Source organism: Armigeres subalbatus, chromosome 1, assembly GCF_024139115.2.
Source record: "Armigeres subalbatus isolate Guangzhou_Male chromosome 1, GZ_Asu_2, whole genome shotgun sequence".
Lineage (NCBI taxonomy): Eukaryota > Metazoa > Arthropoda > Insecta > Diptera > Culicidae > Armigeres > Armigeres subalbatus.
Window position 1 is genome coordinate 138,441,495 of NC_085139.1, and position 14,231 is coordinate 138,455,725.

The following is a 14,231-nucleotide window of genomic DNA, read 5'->3' on the forward strand; positions in this document are numbered from 1 at the left end:
GAGTTCATCATTGACATTTGAGACGGGCGCTGTTTACTAAGAATGAATACTTTTTCATTCATCGAGTTCATGCAAGTGTTCATTTTTAGTAAACAGCGCCCGTCTCAAACGTCATTGTGTTCATTCGGTGCATTGGACCATACTCTTATAACAGGTTTATAGTGGTAATCTAGAGAGGGCCATCTGGCAATATCTTACTCTTATAGTGGTCATCAGAAGGTTGTCCTTTAGTAGTGGGTTTTATTGTCAGCTCCTATAATTTGATCTTGAAACCATTCCTAGAGCGGAATAAAACTTGAAATGTTACTTGGGATCTCTTGCCATCTCTGGTTTACTGTAGACTATGAGATCGACCACAAGCTTGGTTGGAAGTAAATTAGTGTTTCGAAACAGGTTATCTCATAAATATCTTAGCGTCTTTTTTCACAGTGCTTCCCATAATTTACTGCGAAAAAGTAATTTTATTTTTTTCCTAGTGATGCTTACATATAGATATCCGTGCAGCACTTGACCACAAATTATTGCGCCGCCAGGTTGGCGAGCGCGTGATAAGCCGTCAGCGAATGCACACATGAGAAGGAATCCCGTTAGAGGAAAAATGGGCTACGGTTGCCGCACTCGTACGCGGTAGCGCAGCGAACGGGCGGTGATGGCCAGTGACCAGTATGCACCGTTTTGTGGTCGTCTTGAACGTTCATTACGAGGCGGAAATTATTAGGTCAAATCATATGTTTTTTTTTGTTGATGTTTATAGGGTACAGAGGCTAAATAATTGGTGCAAGTCGGACGAACGATGTGAAGTTCAAGCTTATTTTGCGAAACTGTTGATAAGCAGAATACGGTTTTATTAAACACTTCGATACGTTTTCTTCACCTTTACTAAGATGTTCAACAAGCGTATGGATAAGGGCCGCTTAAGAGTTAAGCTAAGGTGAAGAAATTTGTCCTTATAAGATAAAAACAAGCATGGTTAAATTTGAACCTGTTAGCTAAACGGTAGCTAATGTGCTCGGTTCAAGAAAATCAACCGTGCTTTTCGATTAAATTGATTAACAAAAGTTCGGGGTTTTAAGCTCTACCTAAATTAATCGATCTTACGGTTGACTTAGCGGAATGCGACACAGCTCCTTCTTTTGCTAGGGCATCGCCACATCCCACAACTGGTTCATAGCAACCTCGCAGTTGTTAATCACCTTCACAATGCACAGTTTCTATAAGGTTTCTGAGCTATCCTACGTATGTTTTATGCATTTCTATGTATCACGTGGCTAGCACTAATTTCTCTATGCCCAGGAAGTCGACGAAATTTGTTTGACCAAACCGGGATTATGACACGAACACCTTCAGCATGGTTTGCCTTATAGTTGCGTGTCTGACCGCTGAGCTATGGAAACTCATTCGTGTTTAGAGAATTCAAATTGAATTAATTTTAAAAGAGCTCACACGTCGAAAGATCCCCTCGCCCAGATTGAGAATTAACTCTGCTGGATGTGGTGACCCGTTTGATAATGCCGTTTTGCATGGCAAACTATGAAATCTACGTAAATGAAAAAAAAAGGTTTTGTATGCTCACAGTTCAAATCACGAATGATTTGACCGAGATTGATTGAGCATGCAGTGCTGTAGCCATCTGAATATAGCGAGTACCATGTTCCATAATAAAGTAAGCTTATATAAATCTTTGTCTCAGAATTGTAACATGCAGGATTAATTAAATGTTAATTTTTTAAGAAATTACATTTTTCTTTAATATTTGTACTACTTTTTTTAATTTCAAAAAAACGATTGATGTTTTTGCCTACGTAGATTTTTCTTCCTGCTGATAGGCCAAGTCAAGGTTCAAGTCAAGATGCAATCAGGATGTATTTTTATTGGAAATAATTAGTTTCTCAGAATTTCTTATAAAGATCGCATCAAGATCTAGTTTTTATCAGAGGCTAATATCAATCTACTCAGCTCGAAACATTAAGATCACTACAGTTTGTTAACTGATATGAGTTCAATTTATATATAATTAAATTTACTGGAAAACTGAAATAGTTCCACTGTCATAATTAATAATCTCATCTTCATTTTGTTTTTTTTTTTTCTCAGGTATACCATTCCACTGCCGATCATCTTACACTGACTTGTGGTAAATATATTTTTACATAGTTCTTTACATAACCATCAGATATTATGTAGGACAATTGACGGTTTCTGCAGGTTCAGTTCAGATCTATAATTGTCAGGTGGACTATTAAGGTCTGAGGGAAGCTCACTCGCGGTAGAGCGCTATTTTCGAACTAAAGTGTCTATAACTTTAAATTGGGAAAGCATTTCGCTTATCCCAGCCGACAATCTCTTTGAAATTTATCAAGAAATGTTCCTAGAAAATTTCGTGGACCAACTATTTCCCAAATTTTAATTGAGCTCTAAATACTAAACTATTGTACAACTGAAATTTTTACTTCTCAGTACCTCTCTCGGATGACATGAGGCATAAAGGAACCAAATTTTACAATAAAATTTTGAAGGAAAATCTTTTTACTGGAACCACTTGAACGCGTTGTTCTCGCTTTATTGATTATTTATATATATTATTTATTGTTGGGGACCATATTTTTTTCGCACAGCTGCATAAAACAAGTTGAAATGCATCATGAGAACCGGTGTCCCCCCCCCAATTGGGGCTTCTTACAGAAATTTATCATGGGTTGTAGCCCCCCGAATCAGTTCATTATCGTAACGTTTGAATTCAAACCCTGGACGAGACAAATAAGACGAGGTAAGACATATTACACAAATAAAACAAATAAGACAAATAAACCAAATAATTATTTCCTGATAATACTCCAGCGATAGGTCCAGGAATACTTCCGGATATTCCTCCAAATATTTCTTCAGATATGCCTCCAGTTATTCTTTCGGATTCCTTCAGGAGTTCGTCCGGAAATTCGTCCAAAAATTCCTTCGGATATTCCTCCACAAGTTCCTTCGGATATTTCTCCAGGAATAATCCGGATATTCTTCCAGGCACTATTTCGAATCCAGTATCCTTGCGAGCAAAGGCGTAGGATTACTAATCCGGAGATGGCGAGTTCGATTCTCGGTCCGGTGTATGATGTTTTCGGGTTGGAAACTTTCTCGACGCCCTGGGCATAGTGTTTCTATTGTACTTGCCACACAAGATACGTACTCATGCAATGGCGGCATAGAGAGGCTTTCAATTAATAACTGAGAAAATGTTAATAGAATACTAAGTTAAAAAGTAGGACAAGTTTCAGTTGGAATGTAGAGCCATCGAAGAAGAATAAGAAGACTATTTCGGATATTCCTCTAGGAATTCTTCCGGATATTCCTCCAAGAATTCTAGTTGATATTCGTTCAGATATGTCTTCAAAATTCGTCAAGAATTCCTTTTATGGCAACCTATAACCATGGAGCACCTAAATGACTTCGAATTGGCGGATGATGTTGCACTCCTCGCGCAACGGCGCTCTGATATGCAGAGTAAGCTCAACGACCTTGCCGAGCGCTCCTCTTCGGCAGGTTTAGTCATCAACGTCAACAAAACCAAATCGTTGGATGTAAACACGGTGACTCCTTCCAGTTTCACAGTAGCCGGGCAACCAGTGGAGAATGTTGAAAGCTTCCAATATCTTGGTAGCCAAATGGCGTCAGACGGCGGTACCAAGATCGACATAGGCGCACGGATCAAGAAATCAAGGGCTGCCTTTGCGAGTTTAAGAAATATCTGGAAAAACAGGCACCAAAATACGAATTTTCAACTCTAACGTGAAATCTGCGCTGTTATACGCTAGCGAAACATGGTGTGTATCAGTGGAGAACACCAAACGGATGCAGGTGTATATAATTCGGGCCTGGTAGCCTCACAACAGAATCTCAAACAACGAGCTCCATCGTCGTTGTCACCAGAGGCCGATAGCAACAGAAATTCGGGATCGGAAGTCTGGCTGGGTCGGTCACACTCTACGTAGGGGCGGAAACGAAATCTGTAAACAAGCATTAGACTGCAACGCAGCAGAATATCGCAGCGGAGGCAGACCCAGAGGCTCATGGCGGCGAAGCCTCAATAAAGAAATAAAAGAAGTCGACCGAAATCTAACCTGGCAACATGTTAAAGCGATAGCCGGGCAACGCTCAGGATGGAGATCTTTCAAGTCGGCCCTTTGCACCACCGGAGGTGTACAGGATCCATAAGTATAAGTAAGTAATTCCTTCGAAAATTTCTCAAGAAGTTTCTCTGGATATTTCTCCAGGAATTCTTCCGGATATTTCTCCAGACAAGTCTCCGCATATTCCTCAAATGTTTCCTTCGGATTTTTCTCCAGATATTCCTTCGGATTCCAGTGATTCCTTCGAATATTCCTCGAAAATATTCTCAAAACTAGCTTTATGTACCCGGCCTTGCTCGGAATAGCCAGTTTGATTCGCAGTTATTTTCACAATCGGAAAATGAATAAACCAATTGGTCAACAGGATAATTGCGTTATCTTATCGATACTTCATCATTTGATCAAAAGAAGGCAGATTTCATTTGAAAACATTGACTGATTTTGGAAAAGGGAGCGAACCCATAATCGCCATATTCCGGGCAAACGTCTATTTCTAAAGAAGGACAAACATCCACCGATGCCTTATTCCGAGCAAACGTCTATTTTTAAAGAAGGGATCACATTCACCATCCAGAAGGAAACACATTAATCATTGCTTTTTACGTTGGGCAAACCATGATTTCGATAAATGGTTGAATTGATCGATAACTAAACAATACAATAATGGGTTCAGAAGTTAGGCTGGAGCACACACTACAAACATACAAACATTGAGTTTTATATATCTCGGCAACTTATTCAAAACGACGTATGTGATTTTGTAAACAAAGATGCATACGTCGATTTGTCAAATATGATGACACTCCCACGCAAACCAATACAACGAACATGCTAGCCGAAACCTCCCCTACCTGTATGTGGCGATAGTTTGCGTGGGAGTGCTATCAGAATGCAGAAATCAACGTTTAAATTTTTGTTTACAAATCACATACGTCACATACGTTGAATAAGTATCCGAGATATATAGATAGCTAATAGCTATATGTATCCGGCTTTTGCTAGGGACTGAAAAGTAAATTATAGAATTAAAATGTCCAATGCTGTAGCACGAAACCCACAGAGGTAGATCTACCGCTCATAGAATTGAACCTTTGTATCAATATATTTTTATATCTTTGTTTGGCCCTACCTTTTCAATAAACATCTTCCAAAATAGAGAATAAGTGTACCAAATCTGGTTGGAATTTATCCTGGGAGTTACACTGAATTGCTCATTTTTAAAGACAACCCCTTCCCCCATAACTTTCCCTTTTCCAAAATGACCCTCCCACCTTCTTTGTTATCTTCTCCTTAGAATAGAAAATGTGTGCACCAAATTTGGCTGAAATTGGTCCTGGGAGTTGGGTGTTACACTGAATTGCTCTTTTTCTAAAGACAACCTTCCCCTTACCCTCCCCTTTTCCCAATGATCATCCCACCCCTTTGTTATTTTCTCCTTAGGATAGAGAGATGTGTGTGTACCAAATTTGGATGAAAGCGGTCCAGGGGTTCAAAAGAAACACTGAATTGCCTGTTTTCTGAACAATACCCCTCCCCAGACCCCTCCCTCTTTCCCAAATTACACTTCCATGTGATCGACTTCTCTTAGTGAATATGTGTACAATATTTGGTTGATATGGGTACTGGAAGTTGGGAGTAACACTGAATTGCTCGTTTTATAAAGACAACCCCTCCCCCATACCCTCCCTCTTTTACAATGACCGCCCCACCCCCATTTGTTATCTTTTCTTTAGGGTAGAGAATGTATGTGTCAAATTTGGTTGAAATCGGTGCAGGGGTTCAGAATTTACTCTAAATTACCCGTTTTCTGAACAATACCCTCCTCCAGACCCCTCCCCCTTTCCCAAAATCTCTCATATGATTGTTTCCTTATAGTGAATATGTGTACAAAATTTGGTTGAAATCGGTCCTGGGAGATGAAAGTTACACATAATTGTTCGTTTTCTAAACAAAACCCCTCCCCCTTTCCTAAATGACCCTCCCACCCCCTTTGTTAACTTCCCCTGAGGATAGAGAACGTGTGTACCAAATTTGGTTGAATTCGGCCAAGTGGTTCAGAAGTAGTTAGCGAACATACATACATAGATTGATTTTTATATATTCTCAAAATATTCCTTTGGAAATTTCTCCAGGAATTCGTTCAAGAATTCTTTAGGATATTCGTCTAAGAATTCTATCGAACATTCCTCAAGAAGTTCCTCCAGAAATTCCCCCGGATATTCGTCCAAGAATCCTTCCGGATATTCCTTTGGGAGAGCCTCTGGATATTTCTCCAGATATTCTTTCGTATATTCCTCCAGGAATTTGACCAGGAATTTCTCAGGATTCTCCTCCAGGAAGTCCACTGGATATTCCTTAAGGAATTCATCCGAATTTTTATCCTGGAGTTTGTCATGATATTCCTCCAGATATTTCTTCGGATGTGCCTCCAGAAAATCTCCCGGGTATTCCTCAAGAAGTTCTTCCGGATATTACTACAGGAATTCCACTGGATATTTCTCCAAGAATTCGTCAAGATATTCCTCCAGGAATCCGTCCGGATATTGTTCCAAATATTAATATTTCTTCGGATATTCCTCCAGATTTTTTTTCCGAATATTCCTTTCGCTATTCTTCCAGGAATTAGGCAGGGTATTCGTCCAAGAATTCCTTCAGATATTCCTCCAGACGTTCCTTCGGATATTACTCTAGGAACTCCACTGGATATTTTTCCAAGAATTCGTCCAGATATTCCTTCGGATATTCCTCCAGGAGTTCCTCCTGGAATTCAACTGAATATTTGTTTTATTCCTTTCTTTATTTGGCAGGTACTCTGTGTTACTTAACCGCTACTGTGCCGAGATCTACTGTGGTATTCTGCTGCCAGAATCCACACAGAATCTATTTTTAGATTTTTCCATTATTCATTGTTGTTGTCGTTGCTGGTCCATCTCACCGTGAGTCCATTGTGTCCATTTGTCCATGTCGTGAATCCAATGATCGTTGCGTTGTTCGGTTGCCATTTGTCCGGGTACGTTGGAGGAATGCCTCCGAGAAGAACAATTTGTCAGTCGTCATCAGGCAGTCATACCGGTAAGGGCGCTCCCCAATACGCCACCGTATAAGGCTGCGCTTCTGGCGACCGACGAGGATTTGGTGGAGGGGCTGGGAATCGAACCCAAGACCATTCGCTTGAAAGGCGAACGTGTAGCCAACTACGCTACGGGACCCCCCAACTGAATATTTAAAAGAAATATTCCTTCAGATCTTCCTTCAAGAATTCGCCAGGGTGTTCTATCGTGTATTCCTCCAGGAATTCCTCAGAATATTCCTCTTCGGATAACACACATGAAATTCGTTCGGATATTACTCCAGAAATTCCTCCGAATACTCCTCCAGATATGCCTTCGAATATTCCTAACCGAATTTGTCCGGATATTTCTCTAGGAATTCTTTTGAATATTCTTCAAGGAATTCTTCCTGATATTTCTCCAGGAGTTCCTCCAAAGACTCCTCCAGATATTAATTCTGATATTCCTTCAGGATTACGTTCAGATATTCCTCCACGAATTCCTCCGAATACATCTCCCGGAATTCCTTCAAATACTCCTCCACATATTTCTTCGAATATTCCGCAGAGAATTCGTCCGGATATTTCTCCAGAAAACCCTTTAGATTTTTCTTCAATATTACCTCTGGCTGGACCCAGTTCTTTTTTTTACACGGGTGGGTTTCAGTCGATTAAGACTTTAATTTAAGCGTTTAACGCCACGTGCACGCAGCGTTGAAAAGACGCTTCGTGGTGATCGAGCCTTAGCGTTAATGAAACTATGAGTTAACCCCATCAAAAAATTCACAAAAAATCAAAGAAAATTCAGGTGGTATTTAAAAAGCTGTGAAAAATCAGGTTAATCGGGTATTAAAGAGTACCAACCGTGTGGAAAAAAATATTGGGTGTATTCCTACAGAAGATCATCCTAATACTCCTCCAGAAATTCCTGCAGAAATTTCTCCAGGAATTCTTCCGGATATTCCTCTACGCATTCCTCCAGGGCGTCCTCTGGATGTTCCTGCAGGGATTCCTCCAGGTATTTTTCCAGGAATTCCTCCGGATATTTCTCCGCATATTCCACCGGATATTCCCCACGATTTCCTCCGAATTTTTCTCCAGGAATACCTCCAGGATATTCTTAAAAGAATTCGATAGGATGATCCTCCAGGAATTCGTCGGTCTGTGCTTCCAAGAATACGTCAGGATGTTCCTCCAGAAATTCTTTAGGATATTCCTCCATTAATTCCTCCTGATATGCTCCAGCAATTCCTCCGGATATATCTCCCGGAATATCTTCGCATTTTTCTCCAGAATTCCCTCCGGATCTGCAGGAATTCCTCCGGATAAACCTTCAGGCATTCCTCTGGATATTTCTTCAGGAATTGTTCTGAATACTTCTTCAGGGATTGCTCTGGATATTGTATTATTTGTCTTTTACATCTTTGCTCCACTAGCACCACGATCTTCGCTAGATTCCTGGTACAAATCCGTACAATAATTCTCTTATGTTTTTTACGATATTGTTTCAGTGCCAATTGGCACTCAGGATTAATACCAGTGAGATCCTGATTATGTCATTCTGGCCTGCAAGTTAACGGACCTTGCCTTGGATATTGCGATATTGACTTATTGTATGCGACGGGCTGGAAGAGCCGAGTCATTCTACTCTACTAGTAGAGCCAGGTGACACCGAATCGAAATGGCGAGTGGGCTAATGGTTAGGATGTCTTCCGGTTCATGAAACCGTGGCGGGCCTTGTAGCACGCTGTCCAATCCTGCCTTCCAGTTTTGCCTACTGACCCTTTCCTGACTTGCGTTGATCTGGCTCCGAATACATAAATATCAACCCTCGTATGGCCATGGGATCTTTAAAGGCGACTACTCCAGTAGGATTCGACGGTAGCCACAAGGGGGACCCAAGAGCAATGAGTAATCAAAACCCATCTTTTTTATGCAGCGGTAGCTTCAAGTGAGGTCCAATAGGGGTTTCTGACGAGGTGTGGCATTGATAATGGAGAGTGGGTGAACCCAGGGGGCTGCAACACGCTGCGGAAAGGCACAAAACGCAGAAAAGTGATAAGGCACCAATGTGCCTTATCTGTGCCTGCAAGAAGCAAGCCCGTGTCTTTTCGGTGAAGTCAATAAGATGAAGCCGTTCAAGTAACACAGTGGCAGTCGGCCTCAGAGTATAGGACCGATAGCGCCCTCCTGGCTGACCCGTAAAAAATTCATGTCGATAACGGTAACTAGTGGCGGACTAATCTAGGATGGCGGCTAATTGCACAACGGCCCAAAAGATGGTACAATTCTCTCCTGAGGGTGTCGCGATAGACAAGCTCAATTATGCGTTCTATTGAAGCTGCTATGCCCTACCAAGGTGGCCAGTAGAACAGCACAACCAGATGGTCGATAGGTTATCGTCTGGCCTAGTGGGTCGGGAGATTAAAACCATTACAGGGGTCAAACGTTACTAGAGGCGCTAGACAAGATCCATTGACAGAATGCTAGTCAATGATGGCCCGCTAAGATCCGACGGAAAAGGTGTAGTATTTGATACTATGCGTTAGTGACACTTGATGTGAAGAATGCATTCACCAGCGTAAGCGGGGATGCCTCCGCGCTCTCGTTATGTCAGCTTAGTCTACCGGTGGGCCTGTACCGGATGTTGGAAAGCTATTGCCAGAACCGTGCTCTATTATACGAGGCCGATTCCGGTCAGAGAAGCGTTCCTGCAGGAGTTCAGCAAGGATCAATATTGAGCCCGGTATTAAGGAATCTTATGTACGACGTATTATGGAATCTTATGTACGTATGTAGAACTGACCGTAACACACGCGATCAACACGGTGGCGGATTGGATGACCGCTAGAGGCCGTAAACTTGCTCAACATAAGACGGAGGTGGTTATCGTCAATAAGCGCAAGTCGGAACTACATGCAGTGATTCATGTGGGTAAAGTCGTGATCACATCAAACCGGAGTTTAAAGCTCCATGATAGACGACAATTTGACCTTCCACAGTAGAGTGGCTCAAAAAATACCTTATTTCGCCCTGATGCTATGGACAAAATTTCAGTCAAATCGGTCGACGTTTGGACGGTGCTAAACTCATTAAAAGCTATCATACACGATCAGTTCTTGCAGAATTGAATACAGAATGTTCGGCTGAAATCCGCGAGAAGATTATAATCAGGAACATTTATGAGCATTTTACCTTGGGTGAATTTGTTAGCTTCCTAGTATGTCAGACCGCATTTTACTCTCGTGCTGTGTGGTTTAATTTTCTTTTTGCTGAAGAAAGTTTTTAATACTTCCCGAATGCTACCTCTTTTTTGCCGGAACCCCCAGGTTCTTGACCTACTTGACACTAGTCAGAACTGCCCAAAAACACCAGAGTTCACGGTTATAATTTTTTTTTTATTTTTCTGTTTTATTACAAAGGTCGGAGTGAAAGTATGGAAGCAGTATTGTGTAGAGTAGTAGTAGAGGAGTAGATGATTTATTTCTACATTCCACTTGGTTCATGGCTGTACGTTGTCAACCACTCTGTCTACTAGGGGTCTGCAAATCGCCCTATATCTGATATTTCGAATTTGCTCATTGCTTATCATGCCTTCTCGTTTTCGTCGGATCGCTATCAAGAACCGTATTCCTGGGTTGGCTTCGAGTAGTATATGATCCTCACAAAAAACAGTAAATCATTCCGATAAAGTCACGCGGTGATCGAAACCAATCCAAATCTGGATATATGTCGGGCCGTCTGATTTACACGATCGGTGTGAGCTATAGATGGTTCACCCAAGTTCACTTTCAAGAAAATTGTTCCAATGTCCAGAGAAAATCGGATCTTCGCTATTACCGAACCGACACCCTATTACCATCCTGACAAAGTCAATGTTACGCAAATGTCTTCTTTTTCTTGTAATTAGAGAAAACAAATTCATATCTATCAAAAGTTTATTTGTTATGAATCTTAGATATTACACAGTACAAATCAAACTGTGTAAAATGAATTGAAAAAATCTCCAAGCGGTAATGCAGCTATCATCAACTATCATATGCTCATACCTCACAGACACATTGTTCCGCAATTTTGTAAAAAAAATCCAACGGCTCAAGTGAATCAGCAACATCCACGCTGCTTTTGCGTAATGATGCGGCATTCAAGTTCAATCAAACATGGACAGGAAGTTTTATCAGCTGCAGACATGATGCGTTCTGCAACCGCATAGCACTAAAGTCGTTGACTGACTGACTGGTGAGTTATTTTGTTGAATTACTATCGACGAACGATCATCAATAAATTTATTAGTCTCCGATCCGATCACTTTCTGTTTCGCATTTAAGCAGAGTGCTGTTTGGAGATGTACCTTTTCATTGCTGAAATATGGCTGGAGAAATACCTTTCCTATTTTTTGCTTCGTCGCTGTTATCGGTACTACATTCGAACAATTTTTATATACAACGTGTATCATTTTATGTAAACAACTCTGATTATCCGTCTATTGACTTTTCCTGACATGATAAATTACAAGATAATATTTCCACTTTTTTGTTCATTAACAGATAAGGTGGAGCGGTGTAACATAAGTTGTCTTGGTAATTAGTTATTTTACCTCTCTCGTACACCAAAGTATACTAAACGATTGAATCTTTATGTGCTGGGAATCAATATTTGAGCAACGCACAACAATATACCTACGCTTTGTCATCAACAGAGTGTGTTACTGACAAACGCACCTCGCAAGTCGCACAATATGACAATAATCATTTGCCTTGCATGTTCTAATATTTGCGAGAATACGAGGATATTTTTGTAATCAGAGTTAGATTCTCGAATAATTTCCATAAAAGCAGAAACTGCGATAGCATAGGCAGGAAATTTGGTCGTAGAGATAATGCAAAGAATTCCTTTATGGCAACCTATAACCATGGAGCACCTAAATGACTTCGAATTGGCGATGATGTTGCACTCCTCGCGCAACGCCTCTGATATGCAGAAGAGCTCAACGACCTTGCCGAGCGCTCCTCTTCGGGGTTTAGTCATCAACGTCAACAAAACCAAATCGTTGGATGTAAACACGGTGACTCCTTCCAGTTTCACGGTAGCCGGGCACCAGTGGAGAATGTTGAAAGCTTCAATATCTTGGGCCAAATGGCGTCGAACGGCGGTACCAAGATCGACATGACGCACGGATCAAGAAATCAAGGGCTGCCTTTGCGAGTTTAAGAAATATCTGGAAAACAGGCACCAAATAAAGATTTTCACTCTAACGTGAAATCTGCGCTGTTATACGCTGAAACATGGTGTTTTCAGTAGAACCCAACCTACGGGTGTTCATTAACAGGACCTGCGGTATATAATTCGGGCCTGGTGCCTCACACTGGATCTCACAACAGGCTCCATCGTCGTTGTCACCAGAGGCCGATAGCACAGAAATTCGGGATCAGGTGGGCAGGGTCGGTCACACTCTACGTAGGGGCGGAAACAAATCTGTAAACAAGCATTGCTGGAAACCAGGACATCGGCAGAGGCAGACCCAAAGGCTCATGGCGGCGAAGCCTCAATAAAGAAATAAAAGTCGACCGAAATCTAACCTGGCAACATGTTAAAGCGATAGCCGGGCAACGCTCAGGATGGAGATCTTTCAAGTCGGCCCTTTGCACCACCGGAGGTGTACAGGATCCATAAGTATAAGTAATATTCCTTCGAAAATTTCTCAAAGTTTCTCTGGATATTTCTCAGGAATTCTTCCGGATATTTCTCGAACAAGTCTCCGCATATTCCTCAAATGTTTCCTTCGGATTTTCTCCAGATATTCCTTGATTCAGTGATTCCTTCAGATATTCCTCGAAAATTTCTCAAAACTACCTTTATGTACCGGCCTTGCTCAAGTTGCCAGTTTGATTCGCAGTTTTTTTCACAATCGGAAAATGAATAAACCAATTGGTCAACAGGATAATTGCGTTATCTTATCGATACTTCATCATTTGATCAAAAGAAGGCGATATTCATTTGAAAACATTGACTGATTTTGGAAAGGAGCGAACCCATAATCGCCATATTCCGGGCAAACGTCTATTTCTAAAGAAGGACAAACTCCACCGATGCCTTATTCGAGCAAACGTCTATTTTTAAAGAAGGGATCACATTCACCATCCAGAAGAACACATTAATCATTGCTTTTTACGTTGGGCAAACCATGATTTCGATAAATGGTTGAATTGATCGATAACTAAACAATACAATAATGGTTCAAGTTAGCTGAGCACACACACAAACATACAAACATTGAGTTTTATATATCAACTTATTCAAACGACGATGTGATTTTGTAACAAAGATAATACGTCGATTTGTCAAATATGATACCTCCCGCAAACCAATACAACGAACATGTAGCCGAAACCTCCCCTACCTGTATGTGGCGATGAGTTGCGTGGGATTATCAGATTAGAAATCAACGTTTAAATTTTTGTTTACAAAATCACATACGTCACATACGTTGAATAAGTATCCGAGATATATAGATAGCTAATAGCTATATGTATCCGGCTTTGCTAGGGACTGAAAATGAAATTATAGAATTAAAATGTCCAATGCTGTACGAAACCCACAGAGGTAGATCTACCGCTCATAGAATTGAACCTTTGTATCAATATTTTTTATATCTTTGTTTGGCCCTACTTTCAATAAACATCTTCCAAAAATAGAGAATAAGTGTACCAAATCTGGTTGGAATTTTCCTGGGAGTTACACTGAATTATCATTTTAAAGACAACCCTTCCCCATAACTTTCCCTTTTCCAAATGACCCTCCACCTTCTTTGTTATCTTCTCCTTAGAATAGAAAATGTGTCACCAAATTTGGCTGAAATGGTCCTGGGAGTTGGGTGTTACACTGTGCTCTTTTCTAAAGACAACCCTTCCCCTTACCCTCCCTTTTCCCAATGATCATCCCACCCTTTTTTATTTTCTCCTTAGGATAGAGAATGTTGTAATTTGGATAAAGCGGTCCAGGGGTTCAAAAGAAACACTGATGCCTGTTTTCTGAACAATACCCCTCCCCAGACCCCCCCCTCT

General features: G+C 41.0%; 1 protein-coding gene across 3 annotated transcripts in view; it reads left to right on the forward strand.

Annotated features, from left to right (window-relative positions):
- The window catches only part of LOC134205172 (uncharacterized), a 160,716-nt gene that overhangs the window by 66,812 nt on the left and 79,673 nt on the right, over window positions 1-14,231 (forward strand). Inside the window, exon 2 of one of the 3 annotated variants that reach the window (XM_062680174.1) lies at window positions 2,095-2,134. The exons of the other annotated variants lie outside the window; for them this stretch is intronic. The gene's annotated coding sequence lies outside the window, so the exon portion shown is untranslated. The remainder of the gene's footprint in view (window positions 1-2,094; window positions 2,135-14,231) is intronic. 3 annotated transcript variants of the gene reach the window in all.